The 18,850-nt window shown below is 41.6% G+C and overlaps 1 long non-coding RNA gene and 1 pseudogene across 2 annotated transcripts in view; one reads left to right on the forward strand and one right to left on the reverse strand.

Moving 5' to 3' along the window:
• The window catches only part of LOC141583992 (uncharacterized), a 57,558-nt gene extending 38,802 nt beyond the window's left edge, over nucleotides 1-18,756 (forward strand). For both annotated transcript variants that reach the window (XR_012516834.1, XR_012516833.1), the window contains exon 3: nucleotides 12,953-18,756. This is a non-coding gene — a long non-coding RNA (uncharacterized LOC141583992). The remainder of the gene's footprint in view (nucleotides 1-12,952) is intronic.
• On the reverse strand, nucleotides 10,362-10,636 carry LOC120363558 (large ribosomal subunit protein eL43-like; annotated as a pseudogene).
• Nucleotides 18,757-18,850: the final 94 nt, after the last annotated feature.

Raw genomic sequence — 18,850 nt, forward strand, 5'->3', positions numbered from 1 at the left:
GTATGGATTTGTCTTGATTGTTGAAATGCGTGCTCTGAATGAAGAGCCCCCAAACAGGCTTTGTGTGAGCAACAAGGCTGTTTATTCACCCGGGTGTGAGTGGGCTGAGTCCCAAAAGAGAGTCAGCAGAGAGTGGTGGGATAGGAGTTGGTTGTATAGGTTTGTGGTGGGCAGTGGAAAGTTACAGAAGTTATAGTTTAGGGCGGTTTTTTGCAAGCTGGGAGAGGGTCATAGGTTTGCAAGCTGGGAGGGGGTCAGAGGGCCTAGAACCACAAGGTTGACCAAGGTCAGTTACAAAGTCCAATGGCCTTATCACTTGAGGCAGGAATAAGAAACAATAGAAGAATATTTCAAGTTAGTTAGGCACTGCAGGAGTTGATCATTCTTCAGCTTTTCATGGTCTTCTAACTATTTCGGGTTTTTTAATTCCGGAAGGCCCTCCAGAGGCATATGTGCAGGTCACAGGGCTCGCCATACTGTCCATGGTGCCGTCAGTCAGCCTAAAAGACCTTACATTGATGAATCTTTCCCACTGGATTCCAAGCTCTCTAAGGGCAGAACTGTATTGGCACAGCCCCTATCTCTGTTCTCCCATATACCCCACTCTCTTCCCATGGCTTGCATTGCATTTTGCGCAGTAGATGCGTTCAGCTGAATTGAGTGGTAAATATTTTCCATGCATGTGTGTACAATTAAGCAAGGCCATGTAGTGCTTATGGTATTTGTTTTTAAAAAATGCATCATAGAGTTAACTGAAAGTAATTCCTTCTAGGCTGCTGAGTCAGCCACAGTAAGAGCGGCTGCATTTTGAAGTTGTGGGGATACAGTGGTAGAATTTACAGCATGGAAGACTCTCAGGAAGCCTCATCTTTTGCAACTCTCCAAGCTTTCACATAATCCACACTCTCCCTGCAAGTGACTCTCTGCTTCTGTGCAAGAAAACACTTTTGCAAGTATTTTGTTTTGTCATGTTTTATTTTGTTTTTCCTTGGCAACTGCAGGCAGGGCTGGATGTTCTGGGTTTTCTCCCCCCTGGATTTGGGTGTGAGCGAATTTCCACTTTTACTGTTTTGTAAATCATTGCCTAGGCTTTGACAGAGGCACTTTTGTAGGCAAGGGTGGTATGCGCTTAACGCCTCATGCAGAACATACCAGACATGTGATCACTTCTTTGCTGCAGCAGATGTAACTCAGCAATATTTGCTTTCCTCCACCCTAGCTGGAACTGCAGAACCTTTCTGCACATTGCATGGAAGATTTTTCAGTTCATTTTATTTGAATACTAAAGTAGGATTGCCAGATAAAATGCATTTCATCCAGTTGAATCTGAATTTCAGATAAACAGTGAATAATATATTAGTATAAATAGGTCCCAAATATTACATGTGAAATGCTTAAATATTAAAAAAGTATTTATTGTTTATCTGAAATGCAAACTCAGCTGGGCATTCTGTGTTTTTATTTGCTAAATTTGGCAGCCCAAATTAAAATCACAGTTGCCGCCAGCACTGCTGGCTGATACTCTCCCTCAGTAAACGGGGAGATGTTTGACGGCACATGCTGGGTGGAGGCTGTCTTTAGCAGGAACGATTTCAGAACAAACACACTCCAGCTACTTTTTAAAAAGGCAATTGAAGGCCACTTATTTTCGTTGCTGCTCTTGTGAATGTAGAGATTCCCTGCTGCTGGCTGCAGGGTGTGCCCAGGTAAAGCCGAGGGGAAGATGGTGTGGGAAAGGCATTGTGTGGAACTGGAAAGGGTGAACCGCAGGGAGTGATGGAGAAAGAAGGAGGACTTGGAAGTGCTCATCTTTGAAGCTGGCTCCGTAGAGCCGACCTCAGATGTCAGGAAGATGAAAGTTCCAGCTGGAACGGTGAGCAGCACAGGGCTAAATACAACTGCAAATTACGACCCACTCTCATGGTGAATGGACAAGTCAGGCCACCAGACACGGCATTGCCGCTATGGGCAGCCAGTTCTCTTGGAAAGGAGTGTCTGCAAGATGCTGTGATCTCGTGGAAAGAATGTTTTCTAACTCCTCAGCGGCAGGGTTTGCCTATTAAGTGAGCAAGCCAGCAGGAGGCAAGCAGCAGGAGCGGTAGATACAAGGATAAAGATTGTCCTCATTGATGGGAGACATCCAAGGTAAATTCTGGTTAGAAACAAGAACTAGCTGGGTGACCCTGGGCCCACACATTTACTAATTGGTGCTTGGGTTTCTTCATCCACAGAATAGTTGGTCAGACTGGTGGGTTCTTCCAAGTCTGAATTCATTATTTAACTGGAAACTGCTCCACATTGGAACAGCACTTCTTCACTATCAGTTCAGATATCTACAGTAGTCATAAGAAAGAACAGAATGACGAGTTGGGGTAAAAAGGGGAAGGCGGTAAGATTTGTTATTCCCTGCATAATTCTCGACATTTCTCATCTTCCAGCATCAGAAGCTCATTCCTCAGTGACTGAAGGATGCGTGGATGGCATTTAGGAAATGTGATAAACATGAATGAACTGATGCTGAGAGAAAAGAAAAAATGTATCTATGGTGTTTTTGGTGTTTACAAGGTGTCCATAAAAAATACTGTTTCAGATGGAAGATATTTGTGACACAGTATGTATATTTCCCTATGTTTCTAGATTTTATGTACACTTTGTATAACTACTTGATTTCACATATATGTATATGTATGTGCATACAGATATATTTTTATATATTTATACTTATATAATTTTTTTTTTTTAGACAGAATCTCACTCTGTTGCCAGGCTGGAGTGCAGTGATGCCATCTTGGCTCACTGCAACCTCTGCCTCCTGGGTTCAAGCAATCCTTCTGCCTCAGCCTCCCAAGTATCTGGGACTACAGGCGTGCACCACCATGCCCAGCTAATTTTTGTATTTTTAGTGGAGACAGGGTTTCATTGGCCAGGATGGTCTTGATCTCTTGACCTCGTGATCTGTCTGCCTCAGCCTCCCAAAGTGCTGGGATTACAGGCTTGAGCCACTGTGCTGGCCAATAAATATTTTTTTTTTTCAGAGAGACAAAAGTATAATTATATAGAGAGACAAAGAAAGAGAGGAGGCACATGTGGCAGAACTGTTAGTGAATGTGAAAATAGTCCGTGAAGGTATAACGCCAGGTTTTCCGCAGGTATATTCAGGTAACTACTACTTAAATGGTCATAGAATTGAATTTGTATGCAAAATCGCCTTTAAATCAATGAGCTAAAATAAATGACTGCAATATTAAGGGCATCAAGTATAGAGAAAGATGACTTTACATGAATTCAAATAATTTAAGGAAAATAGCTAGTATTAATAAAATGTTCTCCTTTCCAAAAATAGACACTGAAGGAATAACTTTTGTTGTTGTTGTGGTTCATTTTGGAACTTTACATCTTATTTGAAAAGCATTTCTAATCTCTACACTAAAATGTAGGCAAAGTTGTAAGGACGATTGGGTCCCATTCCAACCAGCTACATCTGCATTGAGTGGGTCACAGTGCTCAACCTAGAATCAGTTAAGGCTCTGCTAATTATTCTTGTTTATTAGCTAAAACCTAGCTGGCTTCATGAAAACTAAATAGTCAACTCTATTTACTTTAGTTTGATGAGATAATTCACCAGAGCACGATTATTTGAAATATGACATTTCCTTGACTTCTGTTTTATACGTGATACTGGAATGTCACGGGTAGAAGAAATGGACAAAACTTGGTTCTTGCTCTCAGTGACCTTGCCATCTACATGCTGTAGGACACAGGTTACGATAGCCTGAGGACTGAAATTTTAATTCCAGAGATGAAATTGGAAGCAGGTTCTTTTTCCTCCCTCCCTCCCTCCCTCCCTCCCTCCTTACCTTCCTGCCCTCCTGACTTCCTTCCTTCCTTTCTCTTTTTTTTTTCTTTTTTTTTTGAGGCAGGATTTCACTCTGTTACGCAGGCTGGAGTGCAGTGGCATGATCTCAACTCACTGTAACCTTCGTCTCCTGGGCTCAAGCTATCCTCCCACCTCAGCCTCCTGAGTATATGGGACTAAAAGCGCGTAGCACCACACCTGGCTACTTTTTTTATTTTTTTGTGGAGACGGGATTTTGCAGTGTTGCCCAGGCTGGTCTCAAACTCCTGGACTCAAGGGATCATCCCACCTCAGCCTCACAAAGTGCTGGGATTACAGGCATGAGCCACCACCCGCAGCCAGGTTCTTCTTTCCCTGAAAGAGTGGACCTTTATGCAGCCCTATGGAAAAAGGGTAAAACCCCAGTAAGTTTCAGGGCTGTCTCCAGCTCCTTCCTCGGGGAGCTCCATCCCAGAGTGGCACTGACCTGATGCCAGCTGGAATGCTTTTGAACAAGGTTTCTGACAACGTATGTTGTGAGGTCTCACCCAGTCAGGAGGCACGGGATCAGGGACCCTCTTAATGAAGCACTCTGGCTGTCCCTTGGCAGAGCGGGTGGACTGCGTTGGGGCAAATCCCCCTCATCCAGACTGCCTGGAGGCTTCAGAGCCTGCAGGCAGGGAAGACTAAGACCACTGAACCATGGAGAACGTGGCCATCCCTCCCCACCAGGGGCCCCATCCCAGGGAGATGAGAGTTCTGTCTGTAAACTCCTGGCTAGAGTTGCTGAAATTCCCGCAGGGAGGCCCTGCTTGGTGAGGAGGATGGATCCGGTTCCCACCTGAAGAAGCAGACTGGCCACGATCTGCCGTAGCCACTGTGCTGTGCTGTGGGAAATTCTTCCCCACCCAGTCTTCCTGGAACCTACAGAGGAAAACAGCAGACTGGAACTGCAGTGATGGCAGCAGCCTCTCCACTCTGGGAACTCGGTCACCTTAGGCAGTCTTCAGTTTGCTGCTGCTGCTGGCTGCAACCTGAGCGGCTGCCGACAGTCTGCATAGCTATGTGATTGAGACCCAAGGCCCTGGTGGCATGGGCTCATGAGGGGATCTCTTGATTCACAAGTTGCACAGATCCGTGGAGAAAGTGTGGTTTCCCAGGCAGGGTAGCACAATCACTCCCCGGCCTTTTGGTTGGGGTAGGGGCTTCCCTTCCCCTGTGCAGCTCCTGACACTCTGCCTTGCTTTTTCTCATTCTCCATGGGTCACAGTGAGAGAACCTGGTTATCTCAGTTGAAGGCACAGGATTCATTCACCATTTTCATTCTTCTCCTATTTATTTTTAACTGAGAAATAAACATTGTACCTATTTATCACATACAAAATATTTTGAAATAGATACATTGTGGACTGGCTAAAGGAAGTTAATTAACATAAGCCTTACTTCACATACTTAACTTTTTTTTTTTTTTGATAAGAACACCTAAAATCTATCCTCTCAGCAATTTTCAAAACTACAATACATTGTTATTAACTATAGTCACTGTGTTGTGCAATGTATCTCTTGAATTTAGTTCTCCAATATAAGTGAAATTTGTACCCTTTGACCAACGTCTCCTTCATGTTACAAACATCCCATTCCCCAATCCATGCTAACCACTCTTCTACTCTCTATTATGAATTCAACTTTCCTATGAGTTTTGGGTCTTAATATCTAAGTCTTCAACTTCTTGGATTTCACATACAAGTGAGATCATGTGATATTTCCCCTTCTGTGCCTGGCTTATTTAACATCATGTCCTCCAGGTTCATCCATGTTGTCCCAAAGGACAGGATTTTCTTCTTTTTAAAGTATGAATTGTGTCTACATGCCGTATTTTCTTTATCCACCCATTCATAGATGAACACTCAGTTTCACTATTGTAAACAATTCCCCAGTGAACATGGGAGTGCAGATGTTTCTTCAACATATTGATTTCATTTCCTTTGGATGTATACCTAGTAGTTTGATTGCTGGATCATATGGCAATCCTATTCTTGATGTTTTGAAGAACCTCCATACTCTTTTTCATAATGGCTCTACTAATTTACATTCTCACCAACAGCGTACAAGCCTTCGCGTTTCTTCACGTCTGCTCCAACACTTGTTATCTTTCATCTTTTTTGTAACAGCCATTTTAACTTGTGTGAGGTGGTATCCTTTAATTTGGATTTCTCTGATGATCAGTGATGCTGAGCATTTTTTTCATACACCTGTTAGCCATTTGTATGTCCTTTTTTGGGAAATGTTATTCAAGTTTTTTGCCCATTTAAAAAATTAGGTTGTTTGTTTTCTTGCTATTGAGTTGTTTGAGCTCCTTACATATTTTGATGTGAATCCCTATTGTCTCTTCTGCAGGTTATTTATTCACTCTGTTGATTGCTTGCCTTGCTGTGCAGAAGCTTTTTAATTTGATATAATCGAATTTATCTCTTTTTGCTTTAGTTGATTGTGCTTTTCGGGTCATATTAAGAAAAAAAATCACTACCCAGAACAATGTCATGACATTTTTTTTCTCCACATTTTATTATAGTAGTTTTATAGTTTTGGGTCTTATATCTAAGTCTTTAATATGTTTTTAGTTGAATTTTGTATCTGGTAGGAGAGAAGGGTGTACTTTGTTTTTCTGCAAACGGCTATCTGATTGTCCCAACATCATTAATTGAAGAGACTGTCCTTTGCCCATTGTGTTTTCTTGGCATCTTTATTGAAAATCAACTAACCATAAATGTGTGGGTTTATTTCTGAGCTCTATTCTGTTCCATTGGCCAATATGTCTGTTTTTATTCTAGTACCATGTTTTTATTATTATTATTTTGCTCAAGATTACTTTGGCTATTCAGAGTTGTTTGTGAGCCCATCAAATTTTAAGATTCTATTTTCTGTTTCCGTGAAAAATATCCTTGGAATTTTGATAGAGATTGCATGGACTGTAGATTGCTTTGAATAGAATGGACATTTTAACAATATTAATTCGTCTAGTCCATGAATATAGGATATCTTGAGATCATGAACAGGGTCTCTCTCTGTCACCAAGGCTAGGGTACAGTGGTGGAATTGCCCCTCACTATAACCTTGAACTCCTGGACTCAAGTAATCCACCCACCTCAGCCTTCTGTGTAGCTAGGACTATAGATGCATGCCACCATGCCTGGCTAATAAAGCCATTTTTTTTAATTTTTATTTTTGCACCAAGAATTACCAGAATCATGAAGTCATCTTTTTAAATAAAATGTCTGGCATACAGACTGGAATGCATGGGACAATTGGAGCAAGTGGGTAATCTCTCTCTTCATGCGGCTCCTCCCCATGGCTAGATTGGGCTTTCTCCTATATGGTGGTTTTAGGGCAATTGGACTTCTTACATGGAGACTGGCTTCCTTCAGAATGAACATTTCAAGATGCCTAGGTGGAAGCTGCAAAGTTTCTATGGCAATCTCAGAAGTCCTGAAGTGTCACTTTCTCTGAACTCTGCTGGTTAAAGCAGACACAGGTCATTCCTCACAGAAATAGAAAAAACAATTTAAAAATTAATATGAAACCACAAAAAGACCTTGAATAGCCAATGCAATCCTGAACAAGAAGAATAAAGCTAGAAGCATCATACTACCTGACTTCAAAATATACTACAAAGCTAGAGTAATCAAAACATCATGATACTGGCATAAAAGCAGACACATAAGCCAGTGGAACAGAACAGAAAACCAAGAAATAAACCTACATATATACAGCCAACTGACTTTAGAACGAGCCAAGAATATTTGCTGGGGAAAGGAAAGTCTCTTCAATAAATGGTGCTGGGAAAACTGGATATTCATATGCATAAAAATAAAACTAGCCCCCTCTCTCTCACCATATGTGAAAATTAACCCAAAATGTATTAAGAATTAAATGAAAGACGTAAAACTATGTACTGGATCTGACCTACAGACCCTGACTCAGTGACAGATGAACAAACACACTCAGACACAGATATCCAGTGAAAGCAGACTAGGGGACCAGTCCACACACAGACACCAAGGAGGGTGTTATCAAGAGTCAGCAGCTGTGGCCCAATAAGCCAGCCCCTTTATTTAATACAAGTTTATTTAGTACAGGTTTAATGAGAAAGGCCTAAAGCAAACACATTTGTGGGTAATTAACATTGCCAATCCCCTAAGTAGAGAGCAGTCATGTACCCACAGAAGATCAAAGATTGGTCTTAGTACCACGTGAATAAACAAGCTCTTTAAGTAAATTCCCCTATGTTCCCTTGTTATCTGCTTTATGCTATTAACTCAAGGTAAGGGGATTAGGCTGCCTTCAGCCATAAACTTTTCCTGAGGCTTTTGCAAAAGCCTTCCAAGCTTTCCAAGAAGGTTTGTATCCTTTTCCTAAAATTTCTCCCACCACCCTGACTGAACTCCTACAACTGTGAAATTACCAGAAGAAAACATAGGAGAAATACTTCAGGATATTGGTCTAGATAAAGATTTCATGGAGAGTATCTCAAAAGCACAGGCAACAGAAGCAAAAATAGACAGATGGGATTATAACAAACTAAAAGCTTCTGCAAAGCCAGGGAAACAATCAACAGCATGAATAGACAGCTTTCAGAATGGGAGAAAAAACCTGCCAATTATTCATCCAACAAGGGATTAATATTTAGAATACACAAGGAACTCAAACAGCTCAAGAACAAAAAAGCAAATAACCTCATTGAAAGTAGGCAAATGAGCTGAATAGACATTTTTAGAAAGAAGACATATAAACGGCTAACAAGTGTATTAAAAAAATACTCAACATCACTAATCATCAGGAAAATGCAAATCAAAGCCACAGTGAGATATCATCTCACCTTAGTTACAATAGCTGTTATCAAAAAGACAAAAATAACAAATAATAGCGAGGGTGTGGAGAAAGGGGAACTCATATACACTGTTGATGGGAATCCAAATTAGTACACCCATTATGGAGAGCAGTTGTAAAGGTTCTTCACAAAACTAAAATTGAGCTGAGGGTAGTGGTATGTGCCTGTAGTCTCAGCTACTCTGGAGGCTGAGGCAGGAAAATAGTTTGAGCCCTTCAAGATGGCAATGTGCAATGATCACACCTGTGAATAACCACTGAATTTCACCCTTGGGCCAAATGGCAACATAGTGAGAATCCATTCTTTAAAAAAATAACAAATAAAAAAAAAATGGAAATAAAATGTGATCTAGTAATCCCACTACTGGGTATATATCCAAAGGAAAGGAAATCAATATGTTGAAGACATAGCTGTACTCCTATGTTTATTAAAGCACTGTTCACAATAGCCAAGATATGGAATCAACTTACGTGTCCCTCAACAGATGGATAAATAAATTATGGGGACTGGATGTGGTAGATCATGCAGCAGTTTGGGAGACTGAGGCAGGAGAATCATTTGAGGCCAGGAATCCAAGATCAGCCTTGGTATCAAAGTGAGACCCTTCCTCTTCAAACAATTTTAAAAAATTAGCCAGGTGTGGTGGCATGTACTTGTAGTCCCAGCTGCTTGGGAGGCTAAGGCTGGAGGATGGCTTCAACCTCAGAGTTTGAGGCTGCGGTGAGCTATGATCATGCCACTACACTCCAAAAAGGAAATAAAAAATTATGGTACATAAACACAATGGAATGCTGTTTAGCCTGAAAAAAGAACAAAAATGTCATTCATGGCAACATGGATGAGCTTGGAGAACATTGTGTTACGTGAAATAATTCAGGCACAAAAAAGATAAATGCCACATGTTCTCACTCATATGTGGAAGCCAAAAAATTAGATTCATTGAAGTAGAGAATAGAATGTCGGCTCCAGGAAGCTGGGTAGGGCAGAGATAGTGAGGAAATAACTAAGGGTTGGTTAATGGAGGCAAAAGAACAGCTAGAAAGGAGGAAGAAGTTCTAATGTTCTGTAGCACTGTAGGGGACTGTAATTGAAGCAGGAGCGGCTGTGAGAAACGGACCTCTCAGAAACAGAACTAGGGAGGAAGGAGTGATTTATTTCGGCCGGGAGCAAGGCACATAGCTGCCTAATAGCTAGGCTTGTCTAACAAAGAGAAGCTCTGCCTTTATATAGGCTTACAACTCTAGATATCACACATGAAAGGGTCTTGAGTTTACAGCCTTAGAAATTACACGTGAAAGGATCTTGGGTTTACAGTTTTAGAAATTACATGTGAAAAGGGTCTTGGTCCATGGAGTAGGTGTGGGGTGGGGGTTTGATCTTGTTTAAGTAAAAACAGTACCTTCTGGAAAGATTCCCACTTACTATGCCTGCTATCTATAGGAAGGTGATTTAGGAAGCGTCGGTTGGCCAGCCTTTTATTTTACTGAAATGCACGGTGGAAGTCAAGGGGCAGGTGATCTTAGATGCTTGGGTCTCTTTCCTCATAATTAACAACAATTTTATTTATTTATATATTTATTTCATTACATAAATTAACCCATTTATGATAGACTAGTGATGTCTCAAATAGTGGAGCTTCTATTGATCTTTCAATTCCTTCAGTCTTCTGATGGCAACTTTACCAAACAGTGGAAATGGTGTGATAGGTCCAGGCAGCACCAGCTACCATTTCCATGCAGGAACCACAGTGCCAGATCCTCACAGCTCATTTTTTGTATCTTGTTTTTGCAACAGAAGGAGCAAGTGTCTTTGGCATGCTGGCAAATTTAAATTTTCTTCACCATTTTCTGGAGGGAGGCACCATATTGGGTCCCATAAATATTGATAATTCTGACTTTCTTGTGTTTAACCATTTCACCACCAACTGGGTCCAAGCACAGACAGCAACAACAATTTGTTGTATTTTTTCAAATGGCTAGAAGAGCAAATTTTGAATATTTCCAAAACAACAACAAAGAAAGTTTGAGATGACAGATATGCTAATTTCCCTGATTTGATCTCTGCACGTTGTATACATGTATTGAGATATCACCCCGTACACCATAAGTATGTTTAATTATTATTTCAATTAAAATCAATAATAAAAGGGAAAAAAAGCAGTCACAGGTCAGCTAAGATTGGAGGTGAAAGAATAACTTCCACCTCTCAATGGACTTGCATGGGCAAAGACACAGGTAATTCATGATTTCACAAAGTGTGTTTCTAGAATCTGATTAGTTATGTGAAGAGAGGCTGATGTCTGTATAACTGAGAAGTCGTGTTCTATCAGATCAGGTTTCTTCTAGGCAAGGGGAGCCAGAAGAATAGGAACAGTTACAACTTGCAGTAGGAAAGCGAAAATCCCACATCTCAGTTGCTGTTTGGGGAGTGGGATTCTTCTAGCTGCATTTAAAAAGAACGAAAAATGACTGCCAGCATCAGGCTCTCTGGGGAGGCCCCCAGAGGTGTGTTCCAGCCTCGTGCCACTCTTGCTTGGTGTCTGTGTCCTGGGAGCGTCTGGCTTCGAGTTCCTTCTGTGTGCATTGTTCCAGCACCCCAGCTCTGTTCTCATGCACCTGTGGCCAGTGTTTCCTCTCACTGGTTTAGGTGAATTTTTAGTCTCTACTGTTGTAGCCTCTAGCCATGCCCGGCTGCCTGTATGGAGCATTCAAGGTACCAGTGATTGTTTTTCTTAGTGTTCTGGTTACCAAGTTGACTACATTTTGAGTGGTTTTCCCCACTCCATTTGCCCCATGAGTTCCATGGCTTTTAGTCTTGATTTTGCAGAATGTGAAGCTTTTCAGTAATGTAAATTTTACATGATAGCAGAAAAATCTGAACTATTTATTCTCCATTAATATAAAGCACCAGTCCTTGTTGAGAAGCTGACTTTATTTTTGGGGTAATATTCTAGACTGGCTTGGAACATTTCTTGCCACAAAGAAATGATGCTTTAGAAATCCCAGAGAAAGATATTGAAACCAACTTAAAGGAGGATCCTATTGGCCAAATGCTGATAATTTAAGTATAAAAAATAAAATACAATACAATATAATAATTATGGTTAAAATGTATTGAGTCATAAAAAGCAAGAGTCAACAGTATTTAAAGAAAAATAATGAGAGCTTTCTTTTAAAATAACACATGATATACTTGCATAGTATATATTCAAATGAGCAAAGATGTTATTCACTTTTAATTGTATGTAGAGTTGAGTATTGTAAATACACACACACACACACACATACACACACACATATACAGGTGGACAAAATACATGTCAGCCAAAGACTAAAAAAATTTTATGCCCAGATATGGGACGTCTTTGTTCATTATGGCAAATGAGGTACATTCATTATCTGCTAAATTATTAAGACAATTTGCAAAGCCTTAAAATTCACCAGCCCTTTCATTGGCCATATCACCTAGAATTTGCAGGTAGTAGCAAAACATTAAGGTGGGAATTTGAAAAAAAAACTGGCTAAGGTTTCTGCAGAAACTAGATTCAGATAGACAGAGGTCTGGTCCTCAAGCTGCCATTAACATGAGATTATCAGGCAGCAGAAAGATGGGATTCTTACCCATACTCTTGAGTGGACAGGCTCATGAAAGCATTTGCTTGCTTAAGCCTGTGGCCTGCAACTTATATTTATTTGATGGCATATTAATCTTGTGTAAAGCACTAATGAAATTCATCAAACCTTTTCACTCATAGAATGTAAGAACCCCTTCTTCCCACCTTACCTTTATCTCCCTTGGATCTGTAGGTCCTCAGAGAAAATGTGTATCTGTAAGTGGAGTGAATTTTGTCTTTTTTTTTTTTTTTTTGAGATGGAGTCTTGCAGTGTTGTGCAGGCTGGAGGGCAGTGGTGTGATCTTGGCTCACTGAAACCTCCGCCTCCCAGGTTCAAGTGATTTTCCTGCCTCAGCCTCCCATGTAGCTGTGATTACAGGTGCTCACCACCACGCCCAGCTAATTTGTTGTATTTTTAGCAGAGATGGGGTTTCATTATGTCGGCCAGGCTGGTCACAAACTCCTGACCTCGTGATCCACCCACCTTGGGCTCCCAAAGTGTCTTTTAAACAGACTGAAATACATGGACATCTACTTGCTGGCATTTATTTTCTGTTTTATGGTTTTAGCAGCTATTCCTGGTTACTCTTGATCACTCTCGTTTTTCCCCTTGCAGTGCATGGTCACCAAAAAGAACTGGACAAAGACTTCCCAAGAAGAAAGAGAGAATCGTAGGCCTCACACTCTGGACTACTGTAGAGAGGTAGAGAAAAATTTTTGTCCATCTGGTCCCGAACTGACTTTATGGAACCTGAAGGGGTTTTAGGAAACAACATTAGAAAGACGATTCATGTAAGGCATTTGCTGCTCTTCTCCTTAAAAAATTTCATATTTTGGATTTGTGGCCATAGGCCCCAGACTAATATAATGGTTTTAGGAACATGTAAAGGTAAATTATACCAGAGATTTTCAAAAAATGTTTCTTAGACTAAAATATGCTGATGCAAAATTGTTAGGTGGAAAAAAACGCGAAGTTACTCTTCTAAAGAAATGCAAAGGGGGAATATGTTTTAATTTTAAAAAATTAAAAAATGAAATATGTTTTAAAAGTCATTTATGTAATAATGGGACTAGAGAAATAACTGAAACAAGTGAAACTGAAAGAGAGGGAAAAACTGTGGTAAAAAGGCTGTAGAACATAGGTAGTTTAAAGTTTGAGGCAGTTTGAGAACAGACTCCAAGGGTAAGACATTTTGCAAATCTGGTAGTGGAAGGCTTTAAATATCACTCACATCAAGGCATTTTAGCCAAGCTTACGGCAGGCATATTGAGAAGGGTTTTTAAAATTTGTTTTTGCAAGAAACAAGGGGCTTGCTGAGAAATTCGCAACACCTGCAATATAAACTGTGACATTTATGCTATGCTACGAAAAGCTTCTTGTGAAAGTATAAACAAAACAAACAACAATAGCGAATGTTGTATATTCCTTTTTTCTCTGTGCTGATGGAATATGAGGTAATTTTTCACTTTATGAAATGCCTGCCAGCGCTGAGATGACTTCATGGATTCCCCATTGGAGTGAATCTTGGCGAAGCTGCATTTCACCTAAGTTGGAAGTTGACCAATAGCAGATTCTCCAGCAGATCTCAGTAAAGCCATGTGAAGCCTTGTTCCTTCTATAATACACAGCACAGTAGAGTGGAGGCCCCAGGGAAGAAGGAATTGGTAGATTTTACTCGGGTGGAATAAGGGGAGAATGCTCATGGAGGACATAATCCATAAACAGCTTACTGAAAGAAGAGTAGACACTTGACAAGCAGATGAGATGGGACTTGGGGAGGCCAGAGGTGCCATCCAGAAAGCAGGCAGCAATATGGTCCAAGACATGGTGGAATAATATAGTCTGGTGAGTTTGTAACTGCAAGCAGTTTGGTGCACTGGCTTGAACTTTTGATGTTAGGATGGGGCAAAGCGCTATAAAGCATAAGCCTGGCAGTAAGCAGGGACAGATGCTCGATGTCCTTGTGAGCTGTACTAAAAGTTTGCTCTTCCATTTATGCAATAAATGCACGTGTGAAGAACCTACTCAGTGCCAAGTCTTGGAGAGACAGACACAATTTTTTTTGTTTGTGTGTCACTTACAGTATTAAAAGGGCAGACAGACACTAAATCAATAATCATAGAAATAATTATTTAATTTTACTTGTGATAAGCTCTCCTATGTGGAGGCCAATGCTGTTTAATGACAGAATTTGTAATAGGGAAATCTAACTCACTCTAGGGTCCGAGATGTCTTCCCTGAAGAGATGACAACATAGTGGAGACCTAAGTGGGAGCTTATCAGCTACAGGAGGGCTCTTTTGTGAAAAAGTGCTTCGGGCAGGGGCGACATGGGCAAGGGCTGGGAGACAGGCAGACGTGTGTAACCAAGTACCCTCACTTTTTTTAAGAGAAAGAAAATGAGCTATGCTTTGTTTTTTCCTTCTTTTCTCTTTCCCCTTTCCCCCTTGTTCCTCACTTGTTACTTAGCTCGTTAGGAATGCAATTATAACCTTTATCTTCCCCTCACCAGACACTTCCTACATGGCAAGCTTACCTATTAGGTTGGCACAAAAGTAGTTTGGCAAAGTAATGGCAATAACCGTAATTACTTTTCCACCAACATGACAACTATGTGCCAGAGACAGGAGACTGTCCCACCAGGAGATGGCCTCAACAGACAACTGTCAATTCACAACCTGAAGTGTCCCTGCGACAGAGCTCTCTCTCTTACCTGGAGTGGATCCTGAGACAGTGGCCACCTTACAAGTTAGCTCTGCCCATGATGGTGCCAGCTCGGTCGATGCAGCACCATAGCGAGTCATGCAGACCCTACATCTGCTTGCTCCCTCCCCTGCATGCCATTCATGCCAAATCCCCACTTAAAAGCCTCTGCTTTCTGCCCCAAAAGTGACATGATGTCCTTAAAGGCAGGAGCCTGTACTTCCTTCCCTAAGCTATGCTTTGGAATAAAGTCACTTTCTTTATACCAGACTCAATCTTGTTCATTGGACTCTGCAGGTGGTGAGTGACTGAACCTGTGTTTTGGTTACATGTGGAGCTTTAGAGAAACAGAAAAACCTATAGCCAATGGATGGGTTCTACTCAGGAAAGCCACATGATCATATTTGCATTTTAGAAACCACCTCCTGGCTGCAGTGTGGGGAATAGCAAAAGGAGGTGGGATGGGAGGTGTGATGGTTAATTTTATGTGCCTGCTTAATGGGTCAGGGATTGCCCAGATGGCTGGTAAAACACGGTTTCTGGGTGTGCTCTCACCTATGTGGGCAGACAGCACCCCATCCATTGAAGGCCTAAATAGAACAAAATGGTGGAGAGAAGAGGGCTTTCATCTGTCTTCTTAAGTTGAGACATTATCTTCTCCTGCTCTTAGACATCAGCACTCCTGGTTCTCAGACATCTGGATTCAGACTGGGACTTACAACACTGGCTCTCCTGGTTCTCAAGTCTTTGGGCTTAAACTGGAACTCTACCACTGGCTTTCCTGGTCCTTGATATTATAGACAACAGATTATGGAACCTCTTAGCCTCCATAATTACATGAGCCAATTCTTCATAATAAGTATTTTTCTATCTGTATGTATCCTATTGATTCTGTTTCTCTGGAGGATGATGACTAATACAGAAAGTACAGAAAGCACTGTTACGATAGATCTCACAGTGTCAAGGTGAAAGCTTGCCAAGGTGAAAGCTGTGGCAGTGTGGACAGAGAGGATGGGATACGTTTGGAAGATATTTAGGAGCCAGAATTGGCTGTACTTAGTGACCAATGAGTTAGATAAAAGAAGGGAGGAGAGAGACATCAAAAGAATGACTCTTAAATGTCTGGATGGAGCAGCCAGGTGGATAATGAGATGAGAACACAGAAGATTGGATTCCATGAGTGGAGAGGGTTAGGGAGAGCTGATGTGTTTCATTTTGTATACACTTAGCTTGAAGTGCCCATGGAGATACCTAATATGCAACTGGATGTGAGTGTAAAGTTCCAGAAAGATTTCAAAGCTAAGAGTTATAGAAAGGGGAAATATCAGCACTTAGCTAGTGGTTGAAACCATGATGGTTGATAGCTCACAAGGAGAAAGCAAACTGAGTGAAAAGACCTGAGAAACATATGAGGTGAGTGTAGAAAGAGGGCTCAGAAAAGGAGCCTGAGATGGTATCAAAGAGAGCAAGAACGATCAGGAGGAAGTGTGTGCTGGATATTCTGTTTGCCCTGTGAATCCACTTTCTATCCTTTATCCTGCTCTGTGGCCTGGAAGGCTGATTGCTGTGGATCACATCAACTGCCTCTCTTGTCCTCTGGCTTCAAGAGTTCAGCCTCTGGGAGGCACTGCCAGGAGATTGGAGGGTGAGAAGAGAGAGGCTGGGGTGATCATCCCCTGCCTTCCTTCTGTTGTAAATGGACTGTTAGTGGCTATAGTCTGCCAAAGACCACGGCTCCTGCTGGGCAACCTCACAGCTGCAACCTGCCTTGTCTCTACAGGTCTAAGGTGTCAAGGCTTTCCCCTGTTGCTAGCCTATGGGTTCTTCATCTTCCCTTGCTAGTTTTCTTTAATCCTACATCTTTGCAAATGATTGCTTCCTTAAACTCTCTTCAGTCATCTGTATGTCTTGCCATCTGTGTACTCCTGGTATCTCATCTTTACAGAGGTGTATCACAAAAGCCACTGAAAATGAGTTTCAAGGTGGGAGTGGTCAACAGTGGTCAAAGATAGGAGCCTGTACTTCTTCCTTCAGTTAAGCTTTGGGGAATGCTGCAGAGGTTTTCCTTGGTGAAGACTGAAGTCTATTGTACTTGGCAACTGGAGGTTGTTGGTGATCTCTACTGGCACAGGTTAAAAGAAAGGTGAGCTGAAGCCAGGCTGCAGTGTGCCGAAGAGGCCATGGTGAGCTGCTGACCATCACTTTGAGGCACCTAGCTATGAGGGAAGAAGGTGGAACTTTGAGGGAACTGCAGGGTGGCATTTTCTTTAATTTTAGTATTGAAGAGACTTGAGCAGACATATCCTGTGGGAAGAACCTATTAGATAGGGGGAGGTTGGAAGAGCAAGGTAACATGAATGGACCCATGGCCTTGGGTCATAGGAGGACAGGAATGAGGGTAGATGTGCACATAAGAATGTTTACAGCTAAGGAGTAGGTGAGTGAGGAGCTTCTTCCTAAATATTCTCGTGAAAGTTCAAAATCACAATTATAGCAATTGGGGAGAAATTGATGAGGGCCTAGAAAAGGCCTAAAGGCTTTGCTGAAATAAATAAATGGTTGATGTTACATGACATAAACCAGAATGTAGAATGTGCACTCTAGTGATAATGTGATGAGATGAAATTGGAAAGGTAGTGTGGGTCTAGATTACGGAATTTGGTTTTTATACAGACAGTAGGAGCCGTCAAAAGTTTTTGAGCAGGAGCATGATGGGTTGGATATAAGATTATTTAGGGGTGAATGAGGGGCAAGGAGAAGTATTAAAGGTCACAGTAATCTAGGCAATAGACAATAGACAAGGGAGGTGCTTTATTTGGGGATTGAGAACAGATGTAATAAAGTTAAGAGTTATTGAGGAGTTAGATCCTGTTGGATTAGTGATGATGCCAACAGGTAGACTAGGGGGATCTTAAGGTCCTTCCACAGAACTCCAGCACCTTCCGCCTTAGTCTACCCTAAATAAATATACCTGTAAGTAAAAACAGTATGCTTTCTATGCAAACACTGGTTTAACACAAATTAGCTAGCCCCCTGTCCATATTGCCAGGCCTAAATGTACCCCTGTATAAACATTCAGGATCTTCCACTGCCCAGAGCTTAGAGGCAGCTCAGATATAGGAAATGAAAAGAAAGAGACAGATTAAGTCAGAAATTTTAACCGGGTTTACTGGGTGAATTTTGTGACACTGTTGACCAAGTAAGGAAATATGAGATTATATTTGTGAAAGAAAATGATGAATTTGGCCAGGCACAGTGACTCAAACCTGTAATTCCTGCACTTTGACAGGCCAAAGTGGGAGGACTTCAGCCTGTCAAAGTGCAGGGATTACAGGCATGAGCCCAAGAGTTCAAGACCAGTCTGGGCAATACAGGGAGACCCTGAGTCTATTACTATTTTGTTAAAAGAAAACAGTGAATATTAGGTGCTCAGATGACCTCCATGGGTTTGGGCAACTAGAGCTGAGAATGCAAGTCTGGAGTTTGGGATGGAGGTAGGGCTTGCCATGCAGGTCTGGAGTGTCTGTGTAGAGCTGGTTGTTGAGGCAGTGGGGTCCAAGGAGGGTGGGAAAGGAATCATAAAGAATGACTAAGAAGAAACAAAAACCCTTGAAGAGTGCTGTCTTTAAGAGGGTAAGCAGTGGGGAGGGGGGATGGCGTCAGGAAGGATGATGAGAAAATGTCAAGAAGCAGGAGGATGAACAGAAGGACACAGCTCATGATGCCCAGAGTGGGGTGAGTCATGCCAAGGAAGGGCTAGGCAAGGATATGCCAGAGAACCTTTTTCTTTTTTACAGAAATCATCAATTCT

This window comes from Saimiri boliviensis, chromosome 3, assembly GCF_048565385.1.
Source record: "Saimiri boliviensis isolate mSaiBol1 chromosome 3, mSaiBol1.pri, whole genome shotgun sequence".
In the NCBI taxonomy this organism is placed as follows: Eukaryota; Metazoa; Chordata; class Mammalia; order Primates; family Cebidae; genus Saimiri; species Saimiri boliviensis.